The sequence below is a fragment of the Streptopelia decaocto genome (assembly GCF_964273445.1).
Source record: "Streptopelia decaocto genome assembly, chromosome: 1".
Lineage (NCBI taxonomy): Eukaryota > Metazoa > Chordata > Aves > Columbiformes > Columbidae > Streptopelia > Streptopelia decaocto.
In genome coordinates, this window is record NC_138663.1 from 138481034 (window position 1) to 138501654 (window position 20621).

The 20621-nt window shown below is 38.1% G+C and overlaps 1 protein-coding gene across 10 annotated transcripts in view; it reads left to right on the top strand.

Moving 5' to 3' along the window:
- ZBTB20 (zinc finger and BTB domain containing 20) overlaps nt 1-20621 on the top strand; it is a 512466-nt gene that overhangs the window by 12193 nt on the left and 479652 nt on the right. For 7 of the 10 annotated variants that reach the window (XM_082063097.1, XM_082063090.1, XM_082063095.1 and 4 more), the window contains exon 1: nt 16312-16887. The exons of 2 other annotated variants lie outside the window; for them this stretch is intronic. The gene's annotated coding sequence lies outside the window, so the exon portion shown is untranslated. Of the gene's footprint in view, nt 1-16311; nt 16888-20621 lie in introns of those variants that run through there. One more of the 10 variants, XM_082063096.1, reaches the window with a different exon arrangement.

Genomic DNA, 20621 nt, shown 5'->3' on the forward strand with positions numbered 1-20621 from the left:
AAGCTTTCTTTTTTTATACAAAGTTAGTTCAGAGTAGATTAAAGTTTATTTCAAACTCAGCATATTTGACCTCAAGCATCATAAGAGTCATGTAGAATTGGCTCATGCTATTAAATTCCTACAGTGAACTCCATAATAATGATTAATTTCTTTCATAAACTCTCTTCATAATTAATACAGGTTTCATTGTGGGCACTGCTATTCTCATATTGATTATCTCTACAATTTAGATTGGACTCATAAAACGATGTCTTTGTTTACTCTAATGACCAGACATTTATTTTATTTGGATAACTCTCATCATTTGCAAACTGAACTGGGGATACTGCTACCATAGAAATTACAAATATTTCAGAGCTCTTTCATGCAAGAGCAGGGATAATTTTTGGGCACCTGAGATTAATAATACTTTGGTGTTCTCTGATGCCTCTCTTCTGAGAATCTGAGTTCTTTATGAACATCAATTAATTAAGCTTTAAGACACCCTCCTGAAATAGGGAAACATTAATAGCCTCTTGCACTGATGGATAAACTCAGATTTAGACATGTTGACTGACCTGGTCAAAGTCACCTGCCAAGTTATCATGAATATAATCCAGATTTGTTGATTACCAATCTCGCCCTTCAGTTGTGAGGAGTTTCTTTTTTCTGGCATGATAACTTTCGATGTGGCATAGTTCCTTTTGATAAAATGTGTTTTTTAAAAAGTTATAATGCTTAGGAATGCTTTATCTGCTCACATGAGTATGGACCTTTCTTGTCGCTTGTTTCTTCTAAAAAATAATTTCATTTTATTTCCAGGGTTCTCTTATAAGCTGCAGTAAACTTTTAAGGCTCTAATAATCTCTTTTGGAGAAAAAAAGAAAAAAAAAAAGATAATTTCACATTTCTGACAGACTTCAAAAGAAGCAGCTTTAGTGAGAAAAGCAGAACATAATGAATGATGAGACTGAGGTTTGAGTGTATTGAAGGAAAAGAGCCACAAACCAGCTTCTGTACACTTTAAACAATGTTATGCAACAGGTGAACCTTCTTCTTGGTCAGTCCTGTGTATAAACAACACAAATCCACCTTATTACGATATTAAAAAAAACCCTTCTCCTATAGCTCCAGTCCTGAGAGCTCAAGAATGGGGACAGTATATTTTGTTTTGTTCAGTTGCTCAGACGCTGAAGGATCCCATGGGAGCTGCTGAGCTCTCCTTGTTTTATTAAGTTCAGAGGGTGCTGGGGGAAGTTGCAGTGGCTGGCAGCAGGCAATCCTTAGAAAACCTTGGAGACAAACAGGAATTCCATTTTTTTGAGCTGCATTCAGCCATCCTGTTGTTGTCAAACCTCCAAATAGGGAGGGGGAGATGTGGATGTCATAAGCGGCACGTATAACCTTACTAATACTTGCAGTACAACATCCCCCATGCCTGAGGACAGTAAGTGCAACTGAGGACATAGTGGAGTTTACAAGAGTACCTCACATGTTGAGATGCTTTATAGTTCCCCCCTGTGAATAGCCTAGTGAAAACCATATGTGAAATATAAATATACTGGGACTTAAAAATGGAGCTGCATTCCAGCCTTTTAAGTTAATTTTGTAACATGCTGCATCTGAGGGTTTAATGTGTGTTGTATCCAATGCTAGCTGAATAGTGCAGGGCCTAATAAATGTGGTATGTACTGGAGACGCTAAAGTGTCTGCTGGAAGATGCAAAAGCAGAACAAGATGATGGTGGAATTATCACATTTTAGTGAAAGAACAAATCCAGTTTGAACCAACTGGCTGCTTGCTTCCTTTGGTCTGAAGGCAACAATGAACTCCTGTTGTCATGCTGAGTCAGTTGGCAGTGACTCACTTTATTGGTCTCAAAATTGTCCGGCATTTCATTAGAACTGGATTACGCAATGGGTTGTTCCCTTTTCCCCTTTTTTCCCAATACACTTGTAATATTAATAGGCACGTAAATCATCTGATGTTAACATGTTTCCTCATTAACTTTTACTTTTTTTAATTATAAGATTAGTAATGATACAACTTCCCAAAGAGGGAAATACAGTAATCCCAAATCTGACTTGAAATTCTAAGGCACAAACTTTCTTAGTTATGCACTTCTCTCAGTTAAAAATAAGTTGAAGCCTTTTGTTACTTTCCACAGGATATTGGCATAGCTAACATATGCTCACAATTGTTCAGCTGAGGTATGTGTTCTCTGTTGGGTGTGGAGAGAAAATTTGTATGTGGAAGCAGCAGCCAATGTATCGGAGCTGAATTTTTCTCCCTAGCATGACTTTTTTGGTTATTTCTGTAAAGGCCACTCAAATGTAGTATTTTATCCACTGAAACAGTGCACACGTGTGATGCAATTTATTTTATGGGCATATTTATTCCTTAAACACAAAAAGATACATTATCTAAAATGTGAAGTGTGTGATTCTGTAATTAAAAAATAAGGACATGCTCATGGTCTCTGTAGTCTGTGAAAAATCTTAGGTCTATGAGGCTTTATATCTAACTCTGCATAATAGTGCACTTCACCAGATTCTTTTATTTTAGCACCTACGTTCTAACACAGTTTCAAAGTGATATGAATAAACTAAAAATGTGTAAAAAGTGATGCTGAGTTGGCTGGACAGCAATGCATCTGTTCTAAAATCCAGCATTTCTAAGTTCAACCATCTTGTCTGCCTTAATTTAACATCTGTATTTTCCACCTGCATGATTGAATTAATTGTGTTCAATAAAATCCATTTTGCATTACATATTTAGGGCAAAAATATGGATCTTCAGTTCTTAATCTTAGAAGACTTGATATATTTGGAATATGTTCTGTGCCTGTCCCAATCTTGACATCCTATCCTGGGTTTCATCTTGTCTGTCTGTGTTTGGAATCAGTCCTGGTGGCTATGAAATGGAAAGCTTCCAAGCATCTTTGAATAATTTTTAATTTTTTTTCTTCGGTGGTTCTAGTTCTTTGTTGTTAATTAGATCAAACCACATTTCCACTGAGGCTGTAACAGTGGTGTCATCAACCTGTAATCTGTTAAATCCCTCTGAAACCTTCTTCAACTGCTTTTGTAAATTTAGTACCTCTCTGTAAAGTTCCTTGCAGAGTAAAGTGTGCTATTTTTTGATCAAAGTTCTTCTTGTTCTCAGTGCAAATTTCAAGACACTTGTTGAAGCAAACGTAAAGGCATGTGTTCCCAAGAGCAACACTAAGTGTCTCTGGGAACCAGGGACATCAGTCTTCCTTTTTCATTCAAGTCAGCCAGGCTGCTGGTGATAGCAGAGTGATTTTTGTCTCTAATCTGTACAGTGCAGTTTTGGGAAAATTTGGTTTCTACTTCTTCACTCAGTGTGGCTGAAATACAGCACCGAATAGCCATGTATCAGAAGCAGAATAAAGTTTTAAACATTCTTGTTTCAATTTTGGTTTCGCTGTCTAACCAAATAGTAAAGATATCTTTCTGGTGGTTTTTTTTTTTTCATTGTTTTAGGATGGTATCTTCAGTAACATTGCAGCGATATTTGTGGTTTTCATTTTGGTACAGAATTAATAGCAGCATACAAGGACATATATTTCATTGTCTGTATGCTTGTGGCCATTAGGAGGTCATTTGTCATGTTCATGTAGCCAGCCTGCACTGATGTCACTGTTCAATGCTGTTACTTTTTCTTTTATTTTTCCCCGTTTCTTGACTTGGAGATTCTTGCATTGGACAGCTGAATTTACAAGTCTCTAAAATAAATGTTTCAATCATTGCTATCAATTGCTCATTTTGTGTTCCATTGAAGGCAATATCATTAAGATAAAATAAGGTTGCATCTGTCTTGTTAAGCAGAGCTTTTCTTTATAGCATAATCAACTAATAAGCTTATTTCTGAGTCTTCAAGGCACAAAGGTGTCTAATGTCGAAGAGCATCTAGGAGGTTTGGAACACAGATTTAAATTGTCATTGCAGCTACATTTAATAATGATAATGATAGCACTAAAAACATCTCACTTTCAGGATCATCAAACTCATCAGAGTTCTGCTTCAGTAGTTTCACTTAAAGAACATCTCATCTTGAAGGGTCTGCAGAAATGAATTGTCTGCACTTTTTGAAATGGATGTGAATTCATCCTAACTTTTTCTTGAACAATTTCTGACAATGCCTACACTGTACTGTTCAAGAATTATCTTGGATTTTGTATTACTTTGGTATACGCATACACTTGTTCCCTGTTGCTTTCTTCAACTTCTCTTTAAGTCAAATAAATTAGTATTCTTCTGTGTGTTAACCATTAAGCTCTAGTTTGTAACAGTGATATGTTTAGTATTAACAGTAGAGCAAGAAACCTGATGTCTGGATTTAAGTTAGGATTGAAAACCTTAGTGAGATACCTAGCTTTCATGAGACCCTTGTTTATAGAATACTCAGACTACTTAGTGGCAGTTTTTAGATCCTAAAAATATTGTAAACTCATTTTCAAAACTTGTTCCATTTATTACTTTCTTTTTAGCATCTGATGACAAATGATTCCATCAGCTAGCAGCATCTCTTTAATCAGGCCCTGAAAGCATTGCTTATTCTCCGTGTAAGTAGGTAGGCAAAAGTGTAAATTTTTTGCTGTCTTTTACGAGGGACAGAAATCTTTGTACTCTTGTCACTTCCCTTTTCAGTTTTAGAGTGTTTAAATTTTTTCAGCTGCAGATTGAAATGAGAGCCTATTTTTTTTAAGGATTGCATGTTCCTATTCGTTGTTATTTTCATATTATTGTTTCTAAGTGGCAAATCCTGAATAGTCAGCACTAATAGAGAAATGCCACTGGATAGTTCCCTATCTGACATTGTAAATGTAGGTGTCGTGACTCATGGACTCTTGGCCAAACTAGATATAAGCAACAGAAGCAAAATGTAATAACATCTCCCTTGGGACCATTGTGTAGGGCTGAGGACAATTATACTGTAACTTGTGTTACAGCAGAAGCAGACCTGACATCTTGGGCCAAATGTATTTCTGCTTGTAAAGCCACCTGTAGATTTCTCTGTTGGGGCTCTGTCTCATCAGTCACATACATGTGAGTTTTGCTTTGATGTTTAAAGAGGAGGGTGTGAGAAACACCTCTCTAAAAGACAGTGTTCCTCAGATGGTTTCAGTTGCTGAAAAGACAGAAATATGCTAGTTTACCAGTGCTATACAATTCATGCTGCTTTTGTTCATATTTGTCACTAGCATATTTAGTGTTTTAGTGTTCCTCTATAGTTTATTGCCTTTTTTTTTTTTTCAATCTCTCTTGTGCCCGAAAAATAGTATGCATGTATGTGGGTACACATACTGCTTTTAAGAGTGAGAAGGATTTATCAGGTACTTCAGGATGTCCCAAGAAGCCTTCTGTGGGTTGAGAGCCTGGCCACAGTGGGAGAACGTGTGGGATGGTAACTCTGTGGGATGGTTTGCTCTTCATCCACCAAGTACTTCGTTGTCCCCATGGGGAATGCCTCAGGTCCAGAGCTTCTCTCAGAAATTGCCAAGGCTTGATCTAGTCCTGAGTGCACACGAGACAGCTGAGTACTGAAAGGCCAAGTTCGCAGGAGGGAGTAGGAGTATGAAGGTACACTTAGAGGAGCGGGGTTAAAGCTTGAAGCAACCAGGGGGTTTACTGTAGCTTTTTTCATTACGTGCCATAATCAACAGCTCTTCCCAGACATATGCAGTTACCTATGATAAGCCTAAAGACTGCAGCTATAGGAAATTCTTTTTTAGCCACAGCAGAATTGGCTAGGAGCTTTTTGGAGCTGAAGAGACTTCAGTTCAAACTCAAGTCCATGAAGATAGAGGTGCTTAGGGCTACTCCTAAAACACTGGGGTGCTTCCTAGGCATTTAATTGTGACAAAGGAGTAATTCAAGTTACCATGTATTACTTCCAGCCTCATGGTTTGCCTTTGCCACAATTTTCAACATGCTTCCTAGTCTTTAATCTACACATCTTTCAGCTGTTAGAAGACAAATTGGAATTTTTTTTACTCTTCTTTTACTCTTGTAGGGAGCTTTTTTTTACACTCCTTGAGGGGAATGAGATAACTTTATGCACTTTTCCTTTATTTTATTCCCCGTTTTGCCTGTCTGTTCCTTGATGGCTTTCATTCTTTGATCAATTCCATCAATTTTAATTGGAATTTTTTCTCCCATCTTCTCTTGTGATAAAAAGATATTTTCACGTAATCTGTTTCTTTGGGCCCAACGGTAACAGGGCTGTCTTTGGGAATTCGGACATCTATTTTCCATTAAAATGAATGGAATACACTGTTAGTATCTTGTAGGGATTTGAACACCTTTGAGCTATTGTGAAGCAAATATTCTTGTTCATCTGAAAGAGAGCTCTTGCCATAGATAGAGATGGGCAATCTTGAGCTTTGAGACTTGTGGATAGTGCTGAGAGCCCGTAAGTCAACTTTTTGGTTTCATTTGTCTTGCACATAACTCTTCTTTTCTCGGAGGATTGGCCTGTAAAGTAATCTCAAAGAACTTCCAACACGATTAAGTACCTAACACCAAAAACTCCTAGAAATTGTTATGTTGTGGCTTCTCCAGAAAATGATATAATTTCTGTCTATATTTTGAGAGAGGTGTCAGACTGAGCTGACTTTTAGCAGTATAGTAAACTGGTGCTTTATTTCCCTGGTGATTGACTTCTTGTGCTCGAAAACTACAGCTTTAATTTAGGAGGTAAAAAGCTTGTAGCCTGCTTGACTCTGAGGTTCTAATTATAAAGATTGCACTAGATGTGAGATGACACTTGGTTATTTGCAGTCAGTCTCCTAATAGAAGTAGTTTTGGATGTTTGAAGCGGTGTTGACTCTGAAGACTTCTGATGTTCATTTAAATGTTAAAACGGTTTACTGGTTTACTGTTTGTGGTTTGTTGTTTTGTTTTTGTTTTTATTTATTTTTATTTTATTTTATTTTAAGAAATAAGGCAGGAAAAGAGAGAATCCTGTTATGGAGACCTTGAGCATTGTTGTCCCATTTTGATACCTTGAGCCTAGAGTAGTGTTTAGATTGAAACAACAGTATGGGATAGTAATGCCCCATAAATTCTTTTCATTATAATCCTGTGACTACCTTTTTCATACCTATTTTTAAACTGTGAATGATTATCAGCACTAGATGCATCCATGAGCTGGATGTGGTGCCTGAACAGCCAGTCCCAGCTCTTGTGACTGGGCACTGTACCTAGCAACCATTAACGGGGCACTCCCAATTTCATCCCATAAGACCATATCTGATAATCCTCAGTGAATTTTTATGGTGTATTACAGTTTTACTATATGTATCCTGAGGAATTCCAGATCGAAACTCGGTTTTACTTAGTTGGATGGATGCATGACGTATAGCTTGATATTTATGTGAGGTTTCTATCAGATATGATTTTTGTCTCTTGCTTGGTGCCTGGCCCACAAATGGTCTACTAAAGCTAGTTGAGCCTTTCATTTAGCTGTAGTGGTAGTACCTTTGATTCTGAAACAGAAAGCTTTAAGGTATACTGTCAATTATGATTCTACCATCTGTGATGTTATCACAGTGTGGTAAAAACAAATGTTGAGTTATTCCAAGACCACAACAGAGAGTACTTAAAGTCATATTTGTATCCTGATTCTTACCGATATTTTGTTGGCCTCAGGACAACTCAATAAATGGAACAGCAGGACAGCAAAGTATCAGTTAATATAAAGTTATCTTTATTTTAACTTCTGTTTATTTTGTGGTTCTTGTTGCTCTTGTTGCATGCTATCAAATGGTTTCACGATGTGACCTCTGATTTTGAAACAAAACACATTAAATGTTAGTTAGTACCGATTAGTGCAATATTATCATTGATTCTTTATTTACTCAAAAATCAGGAAATTAAAGTTCCCCTGACAAACTTAATTATGCCTAATTGCACAGATATTACAAAGGGGATATCTTATTACATAATCACAGATGATCTTGGTAGCAATACCAAATATTACAGTCCTAGCTAATAATTTAAAAGAAAGTTATAGAAAAGGAGCCCTTTAACCATAAAATAATATCTAACTCGAACTTGTTACAAAACCTGACTGAAGAATAGCATTGAAGTTGGTGCACTTCGTTTCCATTGTATCATTTTGAAAGTATTATGTCACCTTGTTCCGTATGTTCTAGTTCTGTAATGAAAGACCCTTCTGTTCAAATACAGGTAAAAAAAATAATTGTTTGTGTGTAGGATACCCAAGCTCATTTTTGTAACCAGTAACCTCACCAGATCTTCCAATTTTTGATAGGTCTGATTGAAATAAAGGCTCTTGTCTCTATTCTTGCGTAAAATAAGTCCTGAGGCTTAATTTTCAGCTAATACAACTTTTTGCTTTTAATTTCTTTGGCTTTAAATAATAATAAACTCTTTCATCTTTTCTTTTAAAAATGAATTTAAATTAATATTTCAGGAAAAGAAATGCACCTCTAAATGTGTCCTTTAAAACAGCTGAGCAAACTGTGTTCAGATTATCCAAAAATATTCTCCTTTAGGCTAAAACAAAAGGACTAATTTGAACCAGTCTTGCTTGGTTTTTCTAACCTTATATAAAGTAAAAAACCATTCAGGCCAGGACATTCCTTTTCTTTATTACATCTAGTACATCTAGTTTTTTATTCTTCAGAAACATCTCTGACTAAGTGTCTCAGAGATGATGAAGCCTGTTCACCAACACACAAAAATAATCTCCCTGAGGTTGTCTATGGACAATCAAGGTTTGTGAAAATGAAAACCTTTATGTTTAATTTTGGTGGTGTTAGTGCTTGTAAAATGGTTGCATCCTTAGCAGTGTTTCCTGTGGATTTGATACAGAGATCAGCAGTTTTTTTCCTTGGAGTGAGCTTCTCAGACTAACCAGGATAAACCTTTGTTTGATGTTTTACTCATTTCCATACTCCATGGTTTCTATAATATTTAGTTTACCCCAAACAGAATCAGGCACTTTTATATACTCTCAGGTCAGAGACAGTTGGACTAAACACACCCAGGTCCCTGTGCCTGATATTTTCTGTTAGCTGGCTGTGGGATTTTAAGGGCATATATTCAGAAACACTAAGCATGGGGACTTAGCAGGAATTTGGGCCATCTCAGTCTGGGTCCTACGGTGAAATTTTGTGCTGAGCTGATTTAAAGTATCATACAAGCCACACAGTTCTGAGAAATAGTCCAGCCTTTTCAGTAACTTACAACTCCAGCCTACCTGGTAAATGCATTGGTTTCTCCTTGCCTAGAATACATGGAGAAAAATCTTATACAGAAACTTTCACAGAGTGCCTATATTTGAGGAAAATATTCCTACATCAGCTGAAGAGATTTCATGGTGAAGTACTAGATGAGTAATGACACTTAGTGTTGCTCCTTTCAAATATTACAGCACTATTGTACATAGTGTGATTTGTGTGTGTGTGTGTTAGTCATATAGCCTTAGATTTAAGAAAATAAAAAAAAAAATTTATGGATTTTGTAAATGTATAGAAAAGCTTAAAAAGTACTTGGGAGATAACAGAGAGAAAAAAAATCCCTGGTCTTTAAGACAATCATGTAACTTTTAGAGCCTAGTCAAGATTTTTTGGATGTTTGAAGTTTCAGTACTGTTTGTATCTTTTCTGTAGAGGTGTTTTTTGCCCACTTCACGTATAGTCAATCAAATAAAAGTTTAAGTATGGAGTTTCTGTCTTTGTACATCTGATACACTTAAATTGCATTTTTGTTTCTATTTTTTCCAGAAGGGGCTATTCATTTGGGGGGGCAATCCTCTCAGATATGATACTCTAAACTAGAAGATAATTACCCGTTGGAAGAGTAGCATATTTGAAAATGCTGACATAAATATTTTTCAGGTAGAATGGATTCATGCTTATAAGCTTGTGAAAATATTCAGTTGCATTCAAAGGGTAAAATAACAGCTTCCAAAATATTGCTAGTGATGCCTCTCGCTTTTTTTCCCCACCTAGATCAGATCTTCATTCATGACCAACTTAGTGCATCTCAACTAATATGACAATCACTAGAGTTGCAGAAGTTTGTTTTGGTTTGTTGTGGATTTTTTTTTCTACTGTTTAAAGTGGGTAAAATTAAAGTGATGGCCACCTAGAGCTTCAGCTTTTTCACTGTGGTTTATATCATAACCGTGTGTAATTATTATGACAGCAATCAAATCCTCTTGCATGCTCCCTAACTTTCTGTCACAAAAATAGAAATCTTTGACAGTCATCCTAGTTATCTGCTACAAGAGAGTGATGGATGTGCATCCTGACTTGTTTGTTACCGTAGCCCCTTTCAGATGGCAAAACTACTTTTTACAATTTGTTGTTCAGTTTAGGATGGATTCAGTATGGATTTCCATAAGTGAATCATCAAAATTCTAGTCCTTAAATGTTGACCGAACTGCAATATGACTCTTTATAACCAAATCATAGGTAACCTTTGGGAACAGTATAGTTATATAATAGTGGGTGCACCACACAATGCAGTAGGCTATGTAACAAGATCCGATTCCATTGTAACTCCACAGCTTGGGCGAGGGCCTTGCACATTAGCTCAACAGCTAAATTGGTCACAAATGGCCTGCCGATGCAAATAAAGGTAATATCCTACAACTCTCTAAGGGGAGAGGATGAACACATACATAGCCGAGACCACATACATAACTGCAAGTTGTTAGGTGTTAAATAATTACAACACAATCTGCACATTCAAGACGGAGCTAACACATGAACATCCCGAGTGTCTGTACATTTATGTGTAATGAGGAGATGGGGATAAAGCACGTGGGAGTCTGAGGACTTTTTATGTAGTTTTGCTTTGTGAAATGGAAAACGGTATGTTGGTATGATATTGGTCTTCTGGAGTGTTTTATGAGGACTCTCAGTCCCTGTAGGTGGTGATTGATACACACCTGTGTTGATGGGTATAAAAGTAAGGGATTGGCTTTGTTGGGACAAAATTTATTATATTGCATAGATCTCACTGTTACAATTTACTGATGCTACAGCAATATTTAGCCAATGCAATACTAGAGTAATGCAGTACTGTTGTATCTGACATGGGATTTTTACGCAGTGGAAACACCATTTTGCAGCCTTTGTGCAAAGTGGCTTAAGGGCTTTGTGCATACAGTCATTGTGCAAAGTGTTCCTTTACCGAAGCGCTGGTAGCGTCATTCTAAAAGAAAGTAGGCATTTATGGTACTTGATACATATTACTTGCAGACAGATTTTCACAAATCCATTGAAACTGTTGGAGACATATCAGTTTTACATCTGATCTATTATTCAGGACATTCTGGGATGGAAAAAAGAACAACAAGCAACATTAGAAAAGCCAGTTCTGGTTCAGGAAGTGCGCTTCAGTCTTGCCAATCAATTGGGCTCTCTGAGAGCCTGATCCATAGAGGCAGCATAGCCTGAACTTCTTATCAGGAAAGTCTGACATCCCAATCTTCTGTTCTCTACAGAGCATTTAACTCTTTCCATTTAGTTTTTACTATTTGTAAAATGGGAATGACAGTAGCTTTTGGCCAAAGGAAGTTGTGAGATTTGATTTGTTAATAGTATGTGCAACTGAACTATGGAATAACAGATCAAAGTTACGAAATTAAAGGAAAGTATTACTTATTTGGAGGTCTGGCACTAAGTAATGACTGCTGAGATGGGAGAACAATTGAGATTCTTTGCATATTGAAAGACACCAGAACCGCACTGTATTTCTCTCTTTCGGTCCTCAGCATCTTCACCACTAAATCTGCAGAGATAAAGTGCTTTTGTGTGGTTCTATGTTTTTGTTGACCCCTGCCGATGTAAATCAAACATACTGTCCTCCTGTTATCTTCAGGTTTAGAAAACCTATTTTTAATCACTTCATACAGGTATCTAATTTGAATCAGCCTGCCACACTGCAGGACTCTTGTGCTTTTTTAATTGGCATCTTTCTCATTACATTTGAACAAAGTTACAGAGACACTGCAGGACATCAGTAGAGACATCCGAATCACCAGTCCTATTGGGCTGGCAACATGATGGTGTGATATACCAGGGGAGTCTAGGAGATCTGCATATGTGCTGAAGGGGACTAAGTGGAAGCAATCAAGTTCAGACATGTTGCTGTGAGCGTTTCTAGGTCCTGCCTATACCAGAGAGAGAATTGCAACAGAAATTTGCCTGGGATTTTTTAACACCAGTATAGTGTTAAACCAGCCTGGTTTCTAAGAGCAGTTCTTGGGATTCTAGTAAAGCAGAGTTCCCTGAAGGCATTGATGGAACTGTTGCAGGGCAGGTATGTGGAATACATCAAAACCAGTATGTTAACCCACCACAAGGATGGGCAGGATACCCAACCAGTTTATGGAATCAGTCCCACTTGCATGTCTTCAGAATTTGAAAAGCAGCCCTTAGATAACTGCTAAGAGGCCATCTGGTTTGGGTTTTTTTTTCAAAGGAAGTAGCTTTTAGCCTCAGATATGGTTATATGATGCTATGACTCCAAGATATATCTAAACTCAGCATGTTGATGCACTTGGCAATACAAAGAAGAGAGACCAGCGCAGTATAGAACATGTTATTTGGCACCAAAGCACCTTACTTCCCTCTTGGTCCGTCATCCACAATCTCGTCATTTGCAGCAGAATTTCACAGTTCTGGTGGGCAGTTTGATTTTTCCCATGTCCCCTTTACTACTGAAGATCAGTGTGTTCTTAGGGCTCTGCATCTCCCTGGGAGAACTGTAGATGTGGCCTCTGCTGAGCCAAGCACCAGAACTTTCCACCTACTATAGTGCTAATGTTTTTTTCATTCTTTTCAAGGCTCTGCTAGAGGGGTTGGGGCTCCTTTGCCTCCCTAATGGCAGTGTCTAGCGATTAACTCTGAACTAAGAAGACAAGTTTACAGGAAAAGAAAAATAGGAGTATCATCTACTGGGTAGATCAGCATTGCCTGTTCTTGCATTCAGGATGGATAATGCAGCTTTTTACTGAGGCGTCTGAGACCCTCTGTTCCAGCTTCTTTCTCATGGGGTGAGCCCATGTGTGGCATAACCAAAATTTGGTGTCTCTGCTGTGGGAGAGGTACATTCCCGGGCACGTGGCAGGATTTTCCTTGGCTGTCCTGCTGCGTGGCCAAGCGTGGGCCAGCCATGTGACAGCCATGTAGGCCCTCACCATCACATGGCAGGTGCGTGTCTAGTCCTGTGACTGGGCTGAAAGCTGTCAGCAGTTACATGCCCTCTTTCCTCTTCCTGCAAGTGAACCAAGCACGTAGCCCTCAACCTGCTCACGTAATGGAGAGGAGGAATTCCAGGCCCACAGGAATGCGGCGTGACGGAGAGCCGCCTCTCGTCAAACATTTTGAATCAAGCACACAGGAAAACAATTTTATGTTAGCGAAACATTCAATCGGGATTCTCTGGTCAATTGCACCACTCAGGATTTTTTTATGCTCTTTTTATGTGGTTTAGGTAGACTGAATGATTTATAAGACAACAGAGAATCAGACCATTGATGGTTTAGATCCATTTCGAAAGACTTGCAGACAAGGAACCAGTTGTGCAGATGACATCTTTTGGGGTTTTCATTCAGGTCAGATATTCCAATTTTATAAAGATTACAGCTAATTGGATTAATTTCTGATTGAGGGCCAAAACTAGCTTAAGTTGGAATCTACTTCATATTTGCCTTCAAACAATCTTGAGGTTTGAAAGTGCTTGGTTTAATTCTGCAGTTCTGCATGTACACAAACCCCATGCAACTTTGGAAGGGGTGGCTTTGTGTTCCAGTTTGGGTCTGGTTCTAAGCATTGACATAGCTGGACGGAACTGGGCTCAGTTCTAATGTACTTACTGAGATTCAGGCTTCCTCAAAATATGAGCAAATTTGGCCTGTGATCCTAGTTCAGATACATATATGATATTCCAGGAAGTAAGGATCTAGTTGCCTCCCAACGTACAGTTTTTGGATCTGGATCAGTTGCAAATCTGAACATTTTTCAACCTTAACTGTTTCTGACTTAGTACTTGGATTTCAACCTGAATGTCTGTTAAATTTGAAGGGTTCAAGTCCGTATGTTATCCAAACTTGGTACATTTTGAATCTCTTCAGATTTGTATGTATCAGGTAGGTGGGACTGAGGAATGAATGTTATTTTGGGGTCAAATGTTCCAGACAACTAGGAACTTATTACATCTGATATCCTCATTTTGGTGTAGATCTAGTTTTTAAACTTTAAATTAAAAGACTATTCCTATTATTAGAATTTAATAGTAGTATATAAAATCTTGTGGTTTTCATCAACTGGCTCTGTTACACGTCCCCTTGATAAGGTATATTTTTCCCATCATATTCTCTATCATAAAGCTCTGAAAGATGCCAGGCTGAGATATGAAGACAAAGTACTTCATATATTTATGGTACCATCTGCTCATGGAACTACAGTTGAGTCCATTTTACAGGTGGAAAACCTGAGGCTGGGCATGGTCAGTTGGTACATAACCAGCCAGATTGAGTTACCAGTTAGAAGCAAAGTCTCCAAATGTGCTTTCTGCTTTCCTGACCTTACATACCCTTCAATAAGGTGAATATGGTCATAAAGTCCAGAGAAGCGAATATGTAATAGGGCTACATTTTTGCAATATATATTTGTTTGGAGTAACTTGTAGAGCTGTCTCTACATATGCCAGGTGTGTATGTAGCTAAATATTACAGGAGTTGAACTGTGTCACCTAATAGAGCTTTTTGCTCTTTATATTTTACTGTAAGGTAAGAAAGGCTGTGTTTTGATGAAAACATCAGTGAAAATTAACCTTTTGAAAAAAAAAATATTTAATCCTTCTGTATTTAACGTACATCTGGATGAAAACAGAATGTTTACAAGTAAAATACAAAAATTTGGAGCAGCTACCAGTGAACAAAACAAATCAAATTCACCAGTCACCAGGCTGGTTAAAACTATAAAGGCTGTGTATCATGAATATCCAGCCAGCCTGAGGGTACAAATCCATGAGTCTAGGGAGTTTACCTGTCTCTTTTAGTCACCAGGCTATCCCTTTTCGATCACTGCAAGTTAGGCATATATTGCCTAATAATAAATGGCAATAATAAAAATATGTTTTGGGAAGTAGGGTGTTGTAATAGAGCTGTAGATCAAAAGTGAGATTCATTTTACTTAATTTTAGCCAACTATGAGCTAGCTGCTGCGCCTAATCTAGTTGTGTAGTCTCTGTTCTCAGTGGAGAGAGAGAGAGAAAGCTGGGATGAATGGCTTTTGGGAGGTGCTTGTCTCCCCACTGACAATAGAGGGAGCCTCCACTACTGGCTTAGGTGGGACACTTTTAGGTGGGTATGAGTTAATCCACGCAAATTGTGTGTTAAGCATCAGGAGAGTTTGGGTTCTTGTCTGTTTCCCCACTGATTTACAGCATAACCTTGGGAATGTCACTTAACCTTTTAAAATTTTTTTTCTTGGACCCAGTTTCTCCATCTAAAAATACCCTGCAGATAAAGTTCTTGGAGAAGCTGTGTCCAAAGATGCAATACTGTTACAAGATCTTGCTTTCCTGCTTGTGCTACTTTCACATGCCTGTAGTTGTCATTAAAATCAACAAAATGTTTGTGATAGCATAAGTTTACATGTGATGAGAAGCAGGGCTGAGTAAAAATTATTTTAGAAGCAGCATATATTGTCTTCAAATATGACAGAATATTGCTAAAGTAAAAATCTAGTAACTGATTACCTGTATTGATTTTCCCATCTTTGCCTTCCCTTTACACCTTCCCTTGAGCCCCCTCCCCCAGCCAAAAAATATAGGGAGTGGGGAGAACATTCTTCAAATTAAACCTGTATTTTAAATAACCTTGGCCTGTTTGCAACTGGGAAGATGTGGGGTGGATTTTTTTGTTTGTTAGGTTTTTTTCTTTTTTCTTTTTTTTTTTTTTTTTCCCCTTACTTGAGAGATTTATTTCTGTCCTTGTAACACCATGTACTATATGCATTGCACCTGTTCAGACATAAGCACAGCACATTATTATAGCTGTAGGGGTAGAAGCTTCCCAATATATATTTTTGAAAGGAGGGAATGCTGGGGACAAGAGCCCTCTCTTTTCAATTGTTTACCGAGCAGTCTCTTATGAAGACTTCTTCCTCATCCAGATCAATTTTCTCTGCTCCCCTATTGTCTGGGGAAACCTATCTTCAGGAGCGCCTTTCTTGAAAGATCTCATGACTTTAAAATCATCAGTGGGCTTTGTGTAGCATGCCTGTCAAAAGAGATATGTTTACACCTTCCCTGCATGTGTTAAAGCTATAAGGTTACGGAGCAGAATGGCTGATACGTTTCAGCGCTTCACGCTAATATGCACCAAAAAAAAAAAAAAAAATTATGATAATTACGTGGACTGTCTGAAACAATGCATTCCAACATCCTGTAACATAAATAAGAAAGGTGGAGCCAGCCGGCACGAAAAACTGTTTATTTGCCAGCGATCCCGCTCAGCACCCGTCTACCTTTTCTCGGCTGCCTCAGCCTGGCGGTATTGAACCTGTTGCTGCATTAGCCGAGTTGTATTTTGCTGGAGAGGGGAAGGAGGGTTGTCTGCTGTCTGGTAGGAGGGCTTTGTCTGTGCGCCTTTCTCTCCCTCTCTCTCTCCCTGCCTGTCTCTCGCACTCTCGCTGGCTCTCGCTCGCTCTCTCTCGCTCGCTCTCCCTTTCCCGTCTCTGTGGTTTGTAAGGTAGGTTGCAGTGTGTGTATATACACAACATCAAGAGCAGGAAAATGGACTCATTAGGGAGGCAGGCAGTCATTACCACTCACACTGTACTTCCAGGGAGACAGCGACTATGAGGAGACAAACTGAGGACTGGGGAACAAGGTAGGCCAGTCAACTTTTATAAAAAATAAAAGAATAAAGCCTCTACTCTCCTTAAACCACCGGCACTTCTTTATTTCCCTCCTCCCTCCCCCCCCGCCTTGATTTTTAATTTAGAGATGTAAGTTTGCCAGACCTATTTGCTAGCTTAAAATTCGGAACATCTATAGAAGGCCTTACCCTCTACAAATGTTTTTTTCCCCTTCTACTTATTTAAGGGTGTGCCCCCTTATGATTCACTTTAATTACTTTTTTTTTTAATTACAAAGGAAACAAATACGTTTGTTTTCCAACACTAGTTCCAAGTGAATCAATATCTTTCACTCTTTTAAAACAGCCCTCTCCCTGTGTTTGTGGGTCGCTCTGCTTTTTCTTTTCTGTTTATGCAGTTCCATCTGTCCGTCCATATATCATGTTCTCCTTATTTACTGCTAAATGGGGTTTTATTAGTATTTGCCAATGACTTTTAACTGTAATGCCGGTGACCAGGGTTAACGGTGACTCTCTTTCTTTGTTTTATATATATATGCACACTGTAAGTTTAAAGTCCATGCTTGGCATACAGTAAATGAAAGCAGGTTCCACTCCTCCTGACAGGATTTTTATTCGGAGATTTTGCTGTTTGTCTGTTTTGGTGTGGGGGCGGATGGGGTTAATTTTGGTTATTGTACATGTACTTTTTCCTCCTGGATATTTTTAACGTCTATCTTTCACTATTAGTATTTTTCCAGTTTCCTTTACTGGGAAGAAAGGAGATGTATATTCCAACTTTTACGTTGCTGATCTAATGTAACATTATGGAGGCATCGCTGAGTTAATAGGAATTCAAACTTTCTCAGAGGGAGTTTGTATCCTTGGCTGCCCCCCACCCTCCCACTTTATGCATGGTTATGCTTGTGTTTCCGTGTGTACTGCCGGCAAAGGGAGGGGGGAAGGGAATAGATATTTTTTACAGTGGTGGCAAATTATGAAATCTATCGAGCCATTTTGTCCAGAAATAGTAACTATTTATTTACCATTTTTAATTCCACAAATATGCTGCTTATTTGTAATTTCAACATTGAAGCTTTTCTCTGATTTTTTTTTTCCTTTTTTTTTTTTTTTTTTCTTTTTCTGGGGAGGGATTTGTGATGCATTTCATAGCCCATTTAACATTAACATTAACATGTCGAGTTTTTGGAGCCCAGATTTATCATGGGTTCTAAAGACTGCTTAAATTCATCCATTTGAAATAGTCTTTTTATCTGAGCTTCTGTCATTTCTGTTAGAGACTCGAACTACTACTCTGCTGGTAACAAAAAAAAAGAAAAGAAAGAAAAGAAATATTGGAAGTGAGTTACATAAAATGTTCTGGAGAATCCTAAGTAATTATATAAAATGGACGCTGATCAGTGGAGGTCTCTCAACAATAACAAACGCCTTTTTTAATAGAAAATTATTTATTTAATAGCAAGAGGCGGACTTCTTAAAAACATGCATTAGGCCTTCCTCTTAGCACAAAGAAGTCCATAATGCAATATTCCCAACCCACCTGGGACTGCCTAGGAGGTTCTCCAAAACCTTCAAATCCTTTGAAATGTTTCTTAAAAATCCATTATTTTACAGCCAGGGAGAACTTTTACTGCCAGTAGGTTTTTTTTGCTGTTGTTTGGGGCTTTTTTTTCAGCTGTCCTTTAACTTACGACTCCCCAGTTTCGACAGAAGTGCCTCCTCGCTGAACAAATTAAGTTAATTGAAATCCAAAGCAGCAAATCTATTCACTGGCACTTCAACTACAGAAACTACTTGCTCCATTTTATTAGCAGCTTTATTTCCAGAACCTGAGCAAAACTTTTTGAGGTTTTATATATCGGTGTGCCAAGAATTGGTGGCTCATCTTGTAGCGGGGGAATGGCACTGATTGCTTCCTATTTTTTTTCCCTCCTCCTTTTTATTCAAGCTTCTAAATTAATATTTTGTTGGTAGACTTTAAATGTGTTTATTGCTTCAAAGGACCTGTTAACTGTAGCAAAGTGTTTCCTCATGTCTTAAAGTTTGAATCTCAAGTTTTGCAACTCAGATTTGAATGTAAAGGGGATGCTGAATTTATGCCAAAAATGTAGAGGTCTTAAATGTGGAGTCGCTGATGCCTTTGGATGGTGATCAGTCTGCAGTGGTGCATCTGGAGCACTGACAGCCGTCCCCCTGCTGGGGTGGGTGGGTTTTCAGGCACCTGTCATTTTCTCCTAAACCTGTGCGGATGTACCTTCCTCAACAGCCTGGGTTTTTTGTAGGGAGATAGGTGAACCTGCCCTCGGGATTCTTATGCGTACATTTAGCAGAAGCCCAGCCTCATCTTAACATTTTTGAAAAACTTTAAAAATGGCTAGGAGCTGCCTCTTGATTTTATGAAAACCCCAGGCAAGAAGAATTGGAGCAGAGAAAGAGAGCCGGAGTAAGAGAAACATTTTTCATCAGCCAGTAAGATCTTTTTTAAATCTTAAAAACTTTTTCACTATCAGGATTTAATTTTCTTTGAACCCCAAGTATTTTCTAGAAAAAAAAAAAAAATCTTAGCCTTTTCAATAGCACAAAGTCTGTTTGCAATCTGACTAGAGCAGCAAAGGGTAAAGTATGCCTAAGTAAACTTAAATCCGGCATATGATGCTGTAGCTGGAACTCGTGGAGCGTCGAATCTGTTGGCCAGGGGAGAAGGAGCGAGTTTGGCCGAGCGGCGTGTGCGGGGCAGCAAGGGGTGCTCGGGGTTCCTGTGCCCGCAGCCCGGGCAGCTGTGCAGAGCAGGGCTCACCGGGTTGATCGGGTCACGGTGCGCTTTATTTTAGCGTTGGAGCAGACAGTTATCTAACACACCCACATGAGGAAGTGCTCTGGAGCAGTTATTTCATGCTTTGCCATGCCCTGTAGCTAGAGTAATTTTGGGCTGAGTGGCGTGTGTATGTGCCTCTTTCACTCCCGTGAAACGAAAAGCAATGCTGTTGGGGTTTATTTTGTGTATATGTTTTTGTGTTGTGTTGGGGTGGTTTTTTGTTTGTTGTTGCTTTTTTTTTTTAACAGAACCAAAAATGGGATATAAAACAAATCCAAATACCAAGTCAAATTAATTTTAATAGCAGAGGATTTTGCTTTTCTCTTAAAGCAGGAAAAAAAATATCACTTGTTTATTTTGATAAAGACAGTTGTAGCAATTTCCTGAGTTGGACGTATCTTTATTATAAATATTACTCACAGTTTTAATATTTTCACATTTTCTTCATAGGCCCAGCTTATTCATAAGGGAAAACAGCTGCAGAAAATTTTTTAAAAAGTAATATTATTTATATAAAACTTTGATGTAAATAGGGAACAGTGTCCCCTGCAAGAGAATTCTGTGGCATGGCTTACAAATCCTGTACAAGAAAGATTACAGTCTTAGATAAATTGTTATTTAAATTATTTCAAGAAAACCCTGCTCGTTTTTGCAGACCATATGAGGTTTTAAGTAGAATGATTTGAATAGGCGTTCTGTTTAGAAATTGATGGCATGCTGTGGTCTTATAGATTTCAGTTGGTTTCACTCCTGTCTCTTTTTATAAGACTTTTTTACACTGTGATCCGTATGGTGAAGAGCTTCTGCTGAAAAAGATTCATAAATGTTAATGGAAAATTAAACATTGAAATTTAACTTTGTTACTTTGATTTTTTTTAAGCAAAACTTTTAGTTGTTGTTGTGTTGTTTTTTTTTTTTTTTTAATGAAACA